The sequence below is a fragment of the Argiope bruennichi genome, chromosome 3, assembly GCF_947563725.1.
Source record: "Argiope bruennichi chromosome 3, qqArgBrue1.1, whole genome shotgun sequence".
Lineage (NCBI taxonomy): Eukaryota > Metazoa > Arthropoda > Arachnida > Araneae > Araneidae > Argiope > Argiope bruennichi.
Genome location: NC_079153.1, coordinates 1,755,851 through 1,768,510, shown reverse-complemented (window position 1 = coordinate 1,768,510; position 12,660 = coordinate 1,755,851). Strand labels below are relative to the sequence as shown.

General features: G+C 34.0%; 1 pseudogene; it reads left to right on the top strand.

Annotated features, from left to right (window-relative positions):
* The first annotated feature begins 1,743 nt into the window (after nucleotides 1–1,743).
* Nucleotides 1,744–12,123, top strand: LOC129964193 (cytochrome P450 3A12-like; annotated as a pseudogene).
* The last annotated feature ends 537 nt before the right edge of the window (nucleotides 12,124–12,660 follow it).

The following is a 12,660-nucleotide window of genomic DNA, read 5'->3' as shown; positions in this document are numbered from 1 at the left end:
CAGCAGATGATTGTTATCTGTGTCTCCACAAAGAAATGGGAATATTTTTAAAAAGGAAATATAAACAATTAGTATCTTTATGCATGATATATAAATCGTCACATTTTATCAAAATGGACTAAATAACTATGCAGCAGTTATCCTAATTGTAATTTATTTAATGTCATAATATTTAATTCAATACTTTCTCCTACATTAGTAAAATAGAATTAGTAAATTAATTTTTCAAAAAAAAAAAAAAAAACTGCGATAAAAAGCTTTTTCTAGGGTTCAGACGTGGTAAAACCGCAAAAAAGCAACTTGGTTACGACGGAGAGGACAGATGACCCATTACCACTACGGGTGGTCGAAATCGGAAAGGTTATTTCCAACAATCGCTTTTCAAAAAAGGGGGAAAGCATCTTCTAGCTTTTCTCACTGAATGCCGCATTCAAAGTAACTTTTCTGAGTTTGGGATCCCGAAGCTTAAAGCCGGCATTCCTCACCATATTTCGCAATAGAGCAGACAACGCCAGCGAATATAATAGGGGCCTAACCCGTGATCACAAAGAATATTAAATGAAGTCGGCTTTCGAATCATACCTAAATCGACATTATATCAAGACCTTGCAATGTAAACCAGAAAAGGTGTACAAGACTCGGCACGAAACAAAACAAACAAAAAAATTGTCATCAAACTATAACATTGCCTGAAGCACTGAACTTATAATTTTTAGTTGATATAATTCAGGGAGCACTTTGGGTGTCGCTCGCTCGGCGTCAGGGAATCTTAAGCTTGGCAACTGATTCTGCCGCTGATCCATCGCGTAAATGTAGCCGTTGAAATGCACTAAAAAGACTCGTTTATATGTTACCCAAATAGTGTGACCACTATTTAACGCCATGAAGTTTGTTCCTAAATAGTTATCATTCAATTGAAGATGGGCTATTTTTGATTTTACAAATCGTAAGTTTCATTTCCATTACTGGAGAGAATAAACATGTTACCAGACATAGATTACCATTTATATCTGGTATCTTATTATTAATAATATTTATATCCTTTTTTTTACTTACTGGTGATTATTTCTCCACAAGTTTTGATATTAGATTTCATTTGCCATATGGGCGGTAAAGTAAAAACGAGAATCAGGTATTGAATTTTAAATCAAATGACCAAATTTCTGCGCAAACTTGCATCATTGTCAATGCATATTTAAAAAGACAAAGCGCTAAAATATTTTTTTAAAGTTTAATCAGTACGTTTACTACTTAGCCCTAATGGTAATTTACGATTCAAACTAATAAATTACTGAGCCCCTTAGTTAAATAATGCTAAAAAAATTAAATAAACCAAAATGATTGATGAACGAATGAATCAAAACTTGGAAAATAAGTATCCAAAATATTTTCTAAAAACACTTAAATCTGAATACGAATGCTAAAAAAAAGTAGCTTCATTATCAAAATAGCTCACTGAATGACTTGCATTAACAGGAATGGAGATACTTGTCACACTTCTGGTTTTGTGTCTGGCCACTGTTATCGTTCGCTTTATTTTTAACCGGCATAAAAATCATAAGTTACTGAAAAATCTCGGCATACCGGGCCCAGAGACAGATTTTTTTACTCGAAATAGGGAAGAAATGCTGAGTGCACCGACTCCCAATGATGCCCCTACCAAATGGTTGAAAAAAGTATGGAAATATCTTTGGATTTTACATTGGTGACAGACCTCATATCATCATTAAAGATTTGGATATGATGAAGCAGGTAAGTAGTAGACAGATCGATGTAACCTGTTTACAAATATTAAAGGATGTGACCAAGTTTCTATGCTCCATTTAGGAATTTATTTAAATAATTAAATATATAATTAATAGTTCCTGAGCAATATTACAAGAAAGTGGGAAAAGTTGCCAGGTTTGTAACCCAAAATGAATAATCTTGAATGTATATAAAAAGTTATTTGTATTACATCAAACCACTTTCCAGAAGAAAAAAAATATTCAGTAGAGTTCTTCGGTTATAGCATTTAAGGAATTTCAGTCATGTAGCTCGAAATCTCCACCAGTTGTAGTAATAAAATATGTTTTTTGCGTACGACTTTTTGTCAAACGCTCTGTGGAAATGTAGATATTATAGATATTATGTTTAGATATCGGAACTCACAAATCGTTAAAATTAATGGTCTAAAGTCCCATTCCAACGACCTGTGCGCGTCTGGAGATAGGCAGACTTTTCCCTCTTTCTCTTCTCTTGTGGTTTTCCGGGTTCTTTGATGTCTGTTCAGTTTACTCACAATTTGCGGGGAACTCCGGATCGCGCCCACAAGCGAGGATGGTCATTCAGTGGGTCAGTTGGAAGATTTACGATCATATCCGTAAAGGCACAGGTCGTTGGAACGGACTGTACATGCGGCATCTCGCGAAGGAATTCAATTCGATCTTGATGACTATTGTAAACAAATTTATAACTGAAATTCGATTTTTTGGTCTTCGATATTTTCACCATGCGATATGATTAGTGAGTTTAGAGGGTGGACAAAACTCATAATTAGGCTTCTATTTAAGTGGCTCGTGTGTGAGTGCGGATTCTTGTACCAATGCTCCGCATTCTTACAGAAGTCGTTTTCTCTGTCTGTCGTAGTTCTCGAGAGAAAAAAAATCAATTAGTTTACGAGATTCCCTGAGAGTAACACTCGCTGTAATTATCCTGAGATTATATTTTGTAATGACTCAAGTACAGATAGACTATTTATCTGTAATAGTAATTCCCGCTTTTCAAATGTGAGTCATTGTGTATGACTGTAGTTACCCTTTAAAAATCGATGCGTTAGAGTGGAAAGCACAAATATAATGACTATCAACAGCACAATTTGTCATTATCGAGTTTGAAGAGTATCATTTTGCAAGACTTTTGTAATTCTTCCGTTTACTTATGGCTTATTTGTTTCCTTTACTTATGGGTATAGTATCTAAGCTAAATGTTTTATCAATCAGTAGCACAGTCAGTGTTTTTCTTCCTAATCTGTGGACTATTGTAATCTTTCTTATAACCATACCCTAGTGTACCATATACGTGATCGCTACATAGGTTTTCTACGAAAAAATCAAGGATAAATATTTCCATGGTTAGTTCATCGATCTAAGAGTTCTTAAGTTGATTGGCTGGAGGAAAATTTCATTGCCTTTTTCAAAACAGATTTTTGACGAAAAAACAGAACGATGTTCCCTCCTCTTTAAAAAATTATAAGATACATTTTATGTTTCCCTCGACCGCTCATAAATCTATGTTTCTTGTTTTCTATCTGAATGACTCATTACGCATACAGTTACTCGGTAAGGCTATGGAATAAAACAATTTGATAGGGATTTATACCGAGGCATTTCTTTAATAGGGGGTGGGGGAAAAGTGTAGAATCTGATTTAATATAATTAACTGATACAAGAACTGTTCAGGCCATGGACGTTTCAATTTATCCTATGTGGACATGAGCACAAACACCCGTGTGCGTTATTTCCGGCAATTCAGATAACCGCAAGACTTCCTGATTAATTTTTCCTCTTTATGTGCAACAGTTTTCGAGATGAGACAACTGAGTTCTAGTAAACATTCTTTATCAGTTCGTCTGGAATTCGGGCGCAAGACATTCTCATTGTGATTGTGTAGTAATCATTATAGAGTTTTCTTGTCAGACTGCATTTATAACTAGTTTTATCTATTTACAGTAATAAGTACTCTGAAGTACAGTTTTCTTTAGAAACCAGAAATGCACGCACACACAAAATACTCGAACTTCTTTGCAAATATAATTTCACAAAATATTTACAAATATAATTAGATTTTTTTAAAAAGTTTGTACGGAATTATTCCCTGTAGTTTTAATAAGGAATATGATAATATAATTCTTACAAAATCGTTCGTCCTCTATGCCGGCACTGCTCAACTGATGACATTCACGCTGAACTCGGTACTTTCTCATAATCTGATGCACTTATTTTCAACCTAGGTGGGGTGTTTTACTACAGAAGTTACAGCTTATGGAAATGATACTGCAGCTTAACGTGCTTATCGCAGTTATTGGACACCAAAAAGGGGGGAGCGCCAATTAATAGAAAAGACATTTGCTTAGCAAACAAACAACAAGGGATTAACAATGGCCCAAGAAGTATTGAAAGTCCCGTTTAAGAAACATAAAATAGATATTACGTATCCATTGTGTGAGAATCTGAATATTTTGGAAGATTCCTGATTTTTCTCAAATTTTCTGGCAGTTACTGTGATTTGTGAGACAAGATTTCTCAGCATTCCCATCTGCAGTGCCATTTCCCTGTTATGATATGATATTAGAAGTATTAACCGAAGCCTGGTGGGTCCAATGAATCGCCTCTGTGTTATTTTTGCTTCAAACCTGAATTAGATGGTAGCCCCGTCATGTTGTAAAGAAACAATAGTTTCATTGGTGCAGAAAGTTATGTCTTCTAAAAATATCAAACATTGATTATGTCAGTCAAAAAGGAATGACATGAGGTGCAATGAAGGGGTCTCCTTCAATCCGATAAAATGTCTGGCATTTTACTTAATAATTCCCTTCCCCTGTTCTATTTTAACTGAAAAATGAAGCTTTTTTATGAGACTATCACCATTGCTGCATCAAAGACGTATTTCAGATCCCCCATTCTGCTTGATTCTAAATAAATTTGTAAGAAATTATTTTAAGTAGAAATATTTTGGTTTGAATATAGTTCAAATGTGAACTAAATATTTTTAGCAAAGCATTTCATTTTTTTTTTCATTGCGTTTTTTTGTATAATACTGTCTTTAATGTTTCAAAGGTGGATATCACAGTATCTGTAGTAAGGAAGAAAGCAGGAAACAAGGAAATGTTCGACATGTCCGAACTCACTCAAGGATTGACCATAGACGTAATAGCCGGTTGTACCTTTGCAATGAAGACCAACTGCCAAGAGAATCCGCACGATACGTTGCTGAACAGCGTAAGCAACACATTGCTAAAATCTTTAAGCTTGAGGAGTACTGTCATGTTTTTTATTACACAACTGCTCATTAAAGAAAGATTTTAGAAAATTAATATTATGTTTATTTAATTTGTACAATAACATTTATTTAACAAGGTAGAAGTTATGCATAAAGAGGACACAGCAATTTCGTATATATTCTTATTTTGTATTGTGAAGTACAATTCAATTCAATTAAACCTTTTGAATTTAAAATCACTCGAGATATTATTTTGTATACCGAACTTTTGCTTTTGGGTGTTAAATGTATTTATAATTTTTGCACGATTTTTCCCATTTCAGGTACGGGGTGCTTTCCGCGTTGCTCGAAACAAAGCCCTGTTCTATACGCTGTTATGTTTCCATTTGTACATGACCACATGGCTGTTCTCTACAAATATTCAACTGTTGGAAAAAATGAATGCACTCATAATGGACAGTGTGAGCAAGGCAATCACTGAAAGACACAAAAATCGACAAGCTAAACGCTTGGATCTCTTGCAGCTTATGTTGGAGCACAGTGAAGCACAACGCTTTTCTTGATTTTCTTTAAAGAATCATTCTAAAAAGATGTCAATCGTTTACTATATTTACTTTCTTGTGTACGAAATATAAGCTAGAAAGATATTAATTCCTCAAAATATTCGACCTGGAGATCTAACTGATTTTATGCTCTTCTCAATATGTTTGCATTTTTGCCTGCGTATATGGGGACATTATAACGAACGAACGACCATAAAAAAAAACTAGCAAAAGCAATAAAATTTGATACTTAACCGTTACACTACAATTGTAGATTTGCTTCAGTCTGAGCGCCTGGATCAAATCCTTCGATTGAACGTTTCCTTATACTGTCAATTCTCAGGTACGGAAAGCCTTTGATGGAAGAAATTTTATAGCAATATTCAGCGAGAGAATGAAAGATATTTTTATTATTACTTTCCAAACTTAAAAGGCATCCTTTCGGCTTCGACTAAAAAAAAAAGCTAAAGAATGAATGAAAAACTCAATTACGCGCACTGGAATACAAAACATATGCCGTAAGTACATATTCGTGTACGATGTTAGACCAATCAAAAAGCTTAAAATATAAGTTGTGACGTTGTACACACAAGGAGTGGAAACAATTGGAATGAAGATAAAAATCTTAATTTCCAACAACCTCCACGCTTTTGCGCTTTCGCCAGGGGCCATTTATTTCGTCAAAATAGGAGAGGGAAAGATGAAAGAAAATACCTCTAATGGGACAGAAGTCAAGATCAAAGTATAGTAAAGAATTTCAGAAGCACGCCCATTGTTGAATTAAAAAGTCCGAAAGTTCTGATATTGAAATCCTGAAACGAACAGTACTAACTGGAATTTCTTTCCCATTGTCTTTTTTGTAATAATTTGCAGGTAATATAAATGCACGAAAAAACGCATGTTTCATACTGTAAAAGCAGATACATATTTATATTAAAATCTACCTTTTCAAGAGCATTGATATATATTGTAACATTCCCCGTTTCTCAGTATTGATAAGACATTTACAGCCAGCTGTGTCGTCGCTGTTACTTACTAAACTCCTAGAGATAGCCAGATGGTGGATCTTTTCACCTGGGTGGTCTCGCATCTGTTCATTAGCGAATACAGTGAAAGACCACATGTGGAATTCCTCGTTCAAAAGGTATTGATAGTACCTTCAAAGAGAAAGGGGTGTCCAAACATCTGGATGCTAGATGTTTCTCATTGTGAAAGGACCTTCCTACGACCCACTGACGCCGCTGAGGGAGCATATTGCTGAACCCCGATTGGCCGAAAGAGAGCTCAAATGACCAATGTAAATTAAGAGGCGGAGATTGTCGCCGAAATAAAGTGCGGAGATTTTTTTAGAGGAGAGAAGAAACGAATTGCAGGCGGACTTTTGAACTATGCCCACGAGTGCGGAGTCCACGAAACAACTGAGAAAGCCTTCGACTTTGACTGTTGTATCTCCTACTACAGGTGTAAATAATATTTATTTAACTAAGATATATTTTCATTTGCATCACTTAAATATTTTGAAAGGAAAACTAAAAACAGAATTGTACGATGAATCAGAGAAATATTTGTTGAATAATTCTTTAAGATATTAATAAAGAAAATTATTCTACTATATTAAAAAAACTCTGCTTTCAATTTCCCTATTAAAAACAAATAAAGATGTGCTTGGTTTTAGCAAAAAAAAATTTATATTGACAGAAAATTAGATAGTGATAAGCAATGCAATGAACAGAACTGTTTAGAACCTACATAATATTATGATTGAATTATATAACTATCAAAATCTGAAGCTTTGATAGCTAAATATTCTGCAGAAAAAGCTATTAAGGGACAAAGTTGCATATAATTGAAAATTTTAGAGATCATTTATACTGGCGAACCGGCTGGTCGTCAAAGGTGGCTAGTTTCTTAATAAAGATATTGCTTAATGAGCTATTATAATATACATACACACATACATTTTTTCTCTTTTACGGAAATAGCTATTTTGAAGAAAACTCATTCAGAAACAAGAGAATATTCAAATATTTGTAAATAAAAGAGATATAGATTTTCTTATATTTTACTTCTCTTTAAATGAATTTAATTCTGCTAATTATTTTTTCTGATAAAAAGTTTTACTTTTTTATTAATAATAGAATTAATTACCATTTATTGCAAGATATATTAATAAGATAATTATATGTACAAGATCTCATAAATGCAAGATCAAATAAATAAAATTTTTACAGAAAAATGCAGACAAAATAGCATCGATTTCTGAATTATGTGTATATAAAAAAAAGTATATTTATAAAAATATCCAGGAGAAAAAAAGCTACAGAAACATTCTTATAGTGTTTTCTCCTTTTTATTTCTTTCTTTTGGGCCTCTATAATCGCAGAAGGATCTCGAATTTTCATTCATCTAGGATATCTGGGATCAACAAGTTCTGGCAATAAACAGTCAAAATAAAAGAATCTCAATTTTTTCCCCAGTTTTTTTGTTGCCAAAATATTGAATTACGAATTATTTTTTCTGTTTTCTGCCCCTTCACCGTCCTACTTTGAAAATAGACAAAAACCTTTTTCGTGTTATGTGCAGTTGGCCCTGCACTTGAAAATATTAATTGTGATTTTATTTATGGTTTTCCATCTTTATTTAATTTCCAAAATGGAATGTTTTTAGTTTTGATTGCCTCATCTGAAGTAATATTTTTACAGGATGCTGTGCATTTTACTTCTACAATTCCATCACCACCCATTAGCCCATCCGGAAATGCAGCTAAATAGGCAAAATTTGGATTTACGAATAAACCGCAACATTGGACTTTCAAATTCTTTTACAAAAGTTTACTAATTTTGTTTCCAGGGGTACGGTATATTCACTGAAACAAGTGTGGATTATGAAGGCGCAGATGACCACAGCTGTGATGGTAAACAAAATAATAATAAAAAAAACCCGAAAAGCAGAAAGAAAGTAATGCCGACGTATTGAAGACCAGATAATAAAAGTCACAATCAATCAGTGGGTAAAGGGAGGGTTTATAGTGTATTCCTCCGCGAATGGGAGGAATTAAAGGAGCATTGGAGGGAGTGCAAATTATTTTTCCAATTATAGTCTAAAATACTGCTTTTACACATTTTTTTAAAAAATTTAAATATGCATCGGAAAGAAGATACCAAAACGGATATCTATCAGTTGCTACTTTTATTTTATTTATGATAGAATTTTTTCTAAAATTATTTAAATGGTTCCTTTGGAATTTTGTGAACTTTTAATAAATATTTAAAAATACTTTGAAAAGTCCGAGAAAAAATTCCTTTGGTAGAAACCTGTGTTTTTATTCCTTCTGCTGATTGCAATTGACTTCATACAAAAGAAACCACAATAGCAAATTTAAAAGATTAAAAATATTTCTCCACAGAATAACATTACGTTTGAAAATTGTAGGTGGTGTGTATATGGCACCCTTAACAGATCCATTTCTATAAGCCAGATAACACACCGAGCCTTTTGTTGTGGCGTCGCCAACGCTCTGCACTATGGAATGACGCCCGACGACTAGTGTTGAAAAAACAGACTGAAACTGGTGTGAATAAAATTTGATGAGCTACTGATTTCTTCAAAATTTACTGATATGACCGTTAACTCGATATGATTTTTAAAACCCCGGAGTTCTTTTATGGATGCCCTATATTATTCGGAGCTTCGAATATGATAGTTGGAACAGTTATTGCATTGCCAGCCCTCAAATATTAATAATGCATATTTTTTATTAATTTTTTACTACTGGACAGGACACAGGACAGTGGCTGGTATGATTGACGAAGAGATTCTCGCCAATTCATACTTGTTTTTATTGGCCGGTTATGAGACAACGGTTACAGCTTTGACCTTCACCTTTTATTTGCTGATAAAGCATCCTAATGTGCAAGAGCAACTCCGTAATGAGGTAGCAGAGGTGGAAAATGTTGATTATAACTCTGTTCAAAGTAAGTTTTGCTAATTTATAATATTTTTTTATTCATAAATATTGCAGGAGTTCTAAAGGTTTTTATTTGGTTAAGATAAACCGTTTGAAATTTCTTCCACATTTCATCCCATTTTAAAGAACAAATTTTCATGAACCCATTTTTCTTAAAAATTTTATCTGGTGAATCATGAAATTGCCAAGAAAGTGCATGGCTTTGAAGACGAAATATTGGTGCATTCATTTAATTTTTTTTAAAAAAAGAGAAGAAAAAAAAAAAAAAAAAAAAAAAAAAAACGTCTCACGAATAAACAGCGAAAAAAATTACTTTAATCTGTGGGCATTAGAGATGTATTTGAGTATTGTAGCACCTCTTGCTCCCCTTGAGCAGAGAGCGCCCCCTTGTGGCGTTTTACAGAAGACAAGCAGTTGGATGGCAGACCTGAATCCTGAGGTCGACATTTTTTCCCATGCGTAACCCTTGCTCTAACGCCGAATGCTTTCGGCTGGTAACTGTCCGAATCCCTCCACAATACTGTTCTTCAACCTAATATTATACGTGTGTCTATAGTAATAAGTGTTTGTGAATTTTGTACTGTAGCTGTGTTTGTGTAGATTGAAAATAGTATATTTAAAACCAGGCAGTTTCTTGGAAAATCACAACACACACACTATAGTATTCAATTCTGAATTGGATGTACTTCGTATTCTCAGTTAATTTTAATCGCTGAGAAAAGTATGCACTCTTAGAAAAATTAAACTTGACGCATACAAAAAAAAAAAAAAAAATTGTATATACATTAGAATATCCTTATGCATTAAAGTGTTGTTCCAAGAGAATTTGTTATCAATATTATTAACAGAGGATATTCACGAATAGCTCGTTTTCGTCTCTGTATACGTAATAAATTCGAAATTCTAAGAAGATAGAATTGATGTTCGTGATCGATACAACATCGTCGGAGACCATTTATTTTTTCTGGAGAACTTCTTTAATTAAAAATATGGCTTCTGAAATGGCGAGAATGATATTAAAGAAAACCGAAAATGCTCAAAACAACTTTTTTTATGAAATGTATCGATGTGTAGTTTCGGAAACAGGCAGTAGAATTCTATGTTCTGCACTATCCGAATAGGACAAATGCTATTACAAAAATGACAACGAAGTAGACTAATAAAATACTCGCTAGTAAATAATATATAATGCTTTGAAGAGAGGCAAGCCATTTTACCTTTATTTTTCATGCGGCCTTTTATGTATTGATAATGTCTTTACTTTTATTTCTTAGCTGAAATCTCTTGAATGTCTCTTAAAGGTCTTCAATATTTGGATAGGTTTTCTTTGAATCTTTACGGTTATATCCTCCGGTTACAGGATTTATAACCAGAGAATGCAGCGAAGATCCCGAAGTCGGATCACTAACAACCCAAGAAAGCTGTGGTCCATATTCCAAACTGGGACATGCACCACATTTCCAGACCTGTGGCCCGACCCATGGAAATTCGATCCGGACCGATTCCCTCCTGAAAACAGAGCGTCTCTTAACAACATGGCGTACATGCCTTTCGGCATAGGCAGGAGGACCTGCATCGGTGCAAGATTTGCTCAGCTTGAAGCTAAACTCGCATTATTCAGATTAGTGCAAAAGTTCAAGTTTCAGATGTGTGAAAAAACCGACGATCCTTTCACTTTGACCTGTCCAAACTTTCATTATCAATTCTACAAACGGAATTTATATGAGAGCTGTACCAAGAGACGTTAAAATCTAAATGACGCATGTTTGTATATCGTTATCAAATGCATTTAACTGAGGCTTAATCGCTTCCATTATATTAGCTGTAAATATTTTCATATCTTTTGTGATTTTGTTGTGTTATAATGTATTTCATTCTATCTTGGTGTTTTTCTTTCTACCTTTATTTATTATCATTCACACATATCTATTCATTATGTTCATTCTGATCATGGTCCTATAACTATTTTTAAATCGTTTAATATTGGCATATATTTCCATATAGGAAAAATGCTCCAAATGATGTAAAGAATTACATTTTATACAGTTTCAGTAAAAACAAAGGCATTTCTAAAAAAAAAAAAAATAATTACAAAATATAAATATTTACAAATTTCCATAATTTTTTAGTCATATTTTGTCAAATGTTTTTGCAACAGAAACATTTTAAACAAAGTTGGGCAAATCAACGAACCACTGATTCCTCGAATCGTTCATTCTTTGATGGATCTTCGCATTGGCGGCGGTACACATTCCCACCCTCCACAGTATATTTTTGTCATATTTGATACCTCTAAATTAAACTAGCTATCTTGGAAACTGCCAAAAGACATATACACGGTCACACATTTCCTTTCATTAGTGTATATACATATAATGTAAAATATATATTTTAAAGCAGAGTCGTGGCCGAAGAGAGAAGACACTTTTGTAATTTTTAAACTTCGCTTTATTCCATTCCGAGAGGCATAATTTATGTACAAGAAGCGTGGACCAAACTGGCGTCCATTCACACGTGGCAGAAGAGCAGAAGAAGGCCGAACTATTTATCCCCAATGATTATATACAGAGTGATCAAGAAATAACAGGAGGTGTTCGGTGCTCAGTAGCGCATTATGTGCTGAAAGAAATGTAGCAAAATTTGGCCACCATACACATTAAAGTATGAGGTTTCGATTTATCAAGGAAAAAAAATAGTATCAGAAAATGCCGATAGGGGAAATCCTGGCGATGCAGGCGCATAATATGTGGAAAAAGAATGCATATCAACCAATGGAAACAGTAAATAGCAACACACCAAATGCCAATGAAAAACTTTTATTATAGCAACTTACACATTTGGCTCAAGGTGACCACCCACTTGATGTTCCAATAATTGCATGTGATACACGAGGTTTTCGACAGCGGCTAGCAGCATATCGGTATTTATTCGTCTGACATGTAACGTTATTTGATCTTTTAAAGTAGGAATGTCAGGAACATGTCCTTGATACACAACGCCTTTCAAATGAACCAGAACCACCTCACAACCAAAAATTACCAAGATTCAGATCAGTGTCATTAGTTAATGACACTCATGCGGATTAAATTTCAGTATCTGATGCAATATCTTCTGCATCGTCGAGAACGGGGTATCTGTTTGTCGTGATATTGAAAGTGTACTGCTGCTAAC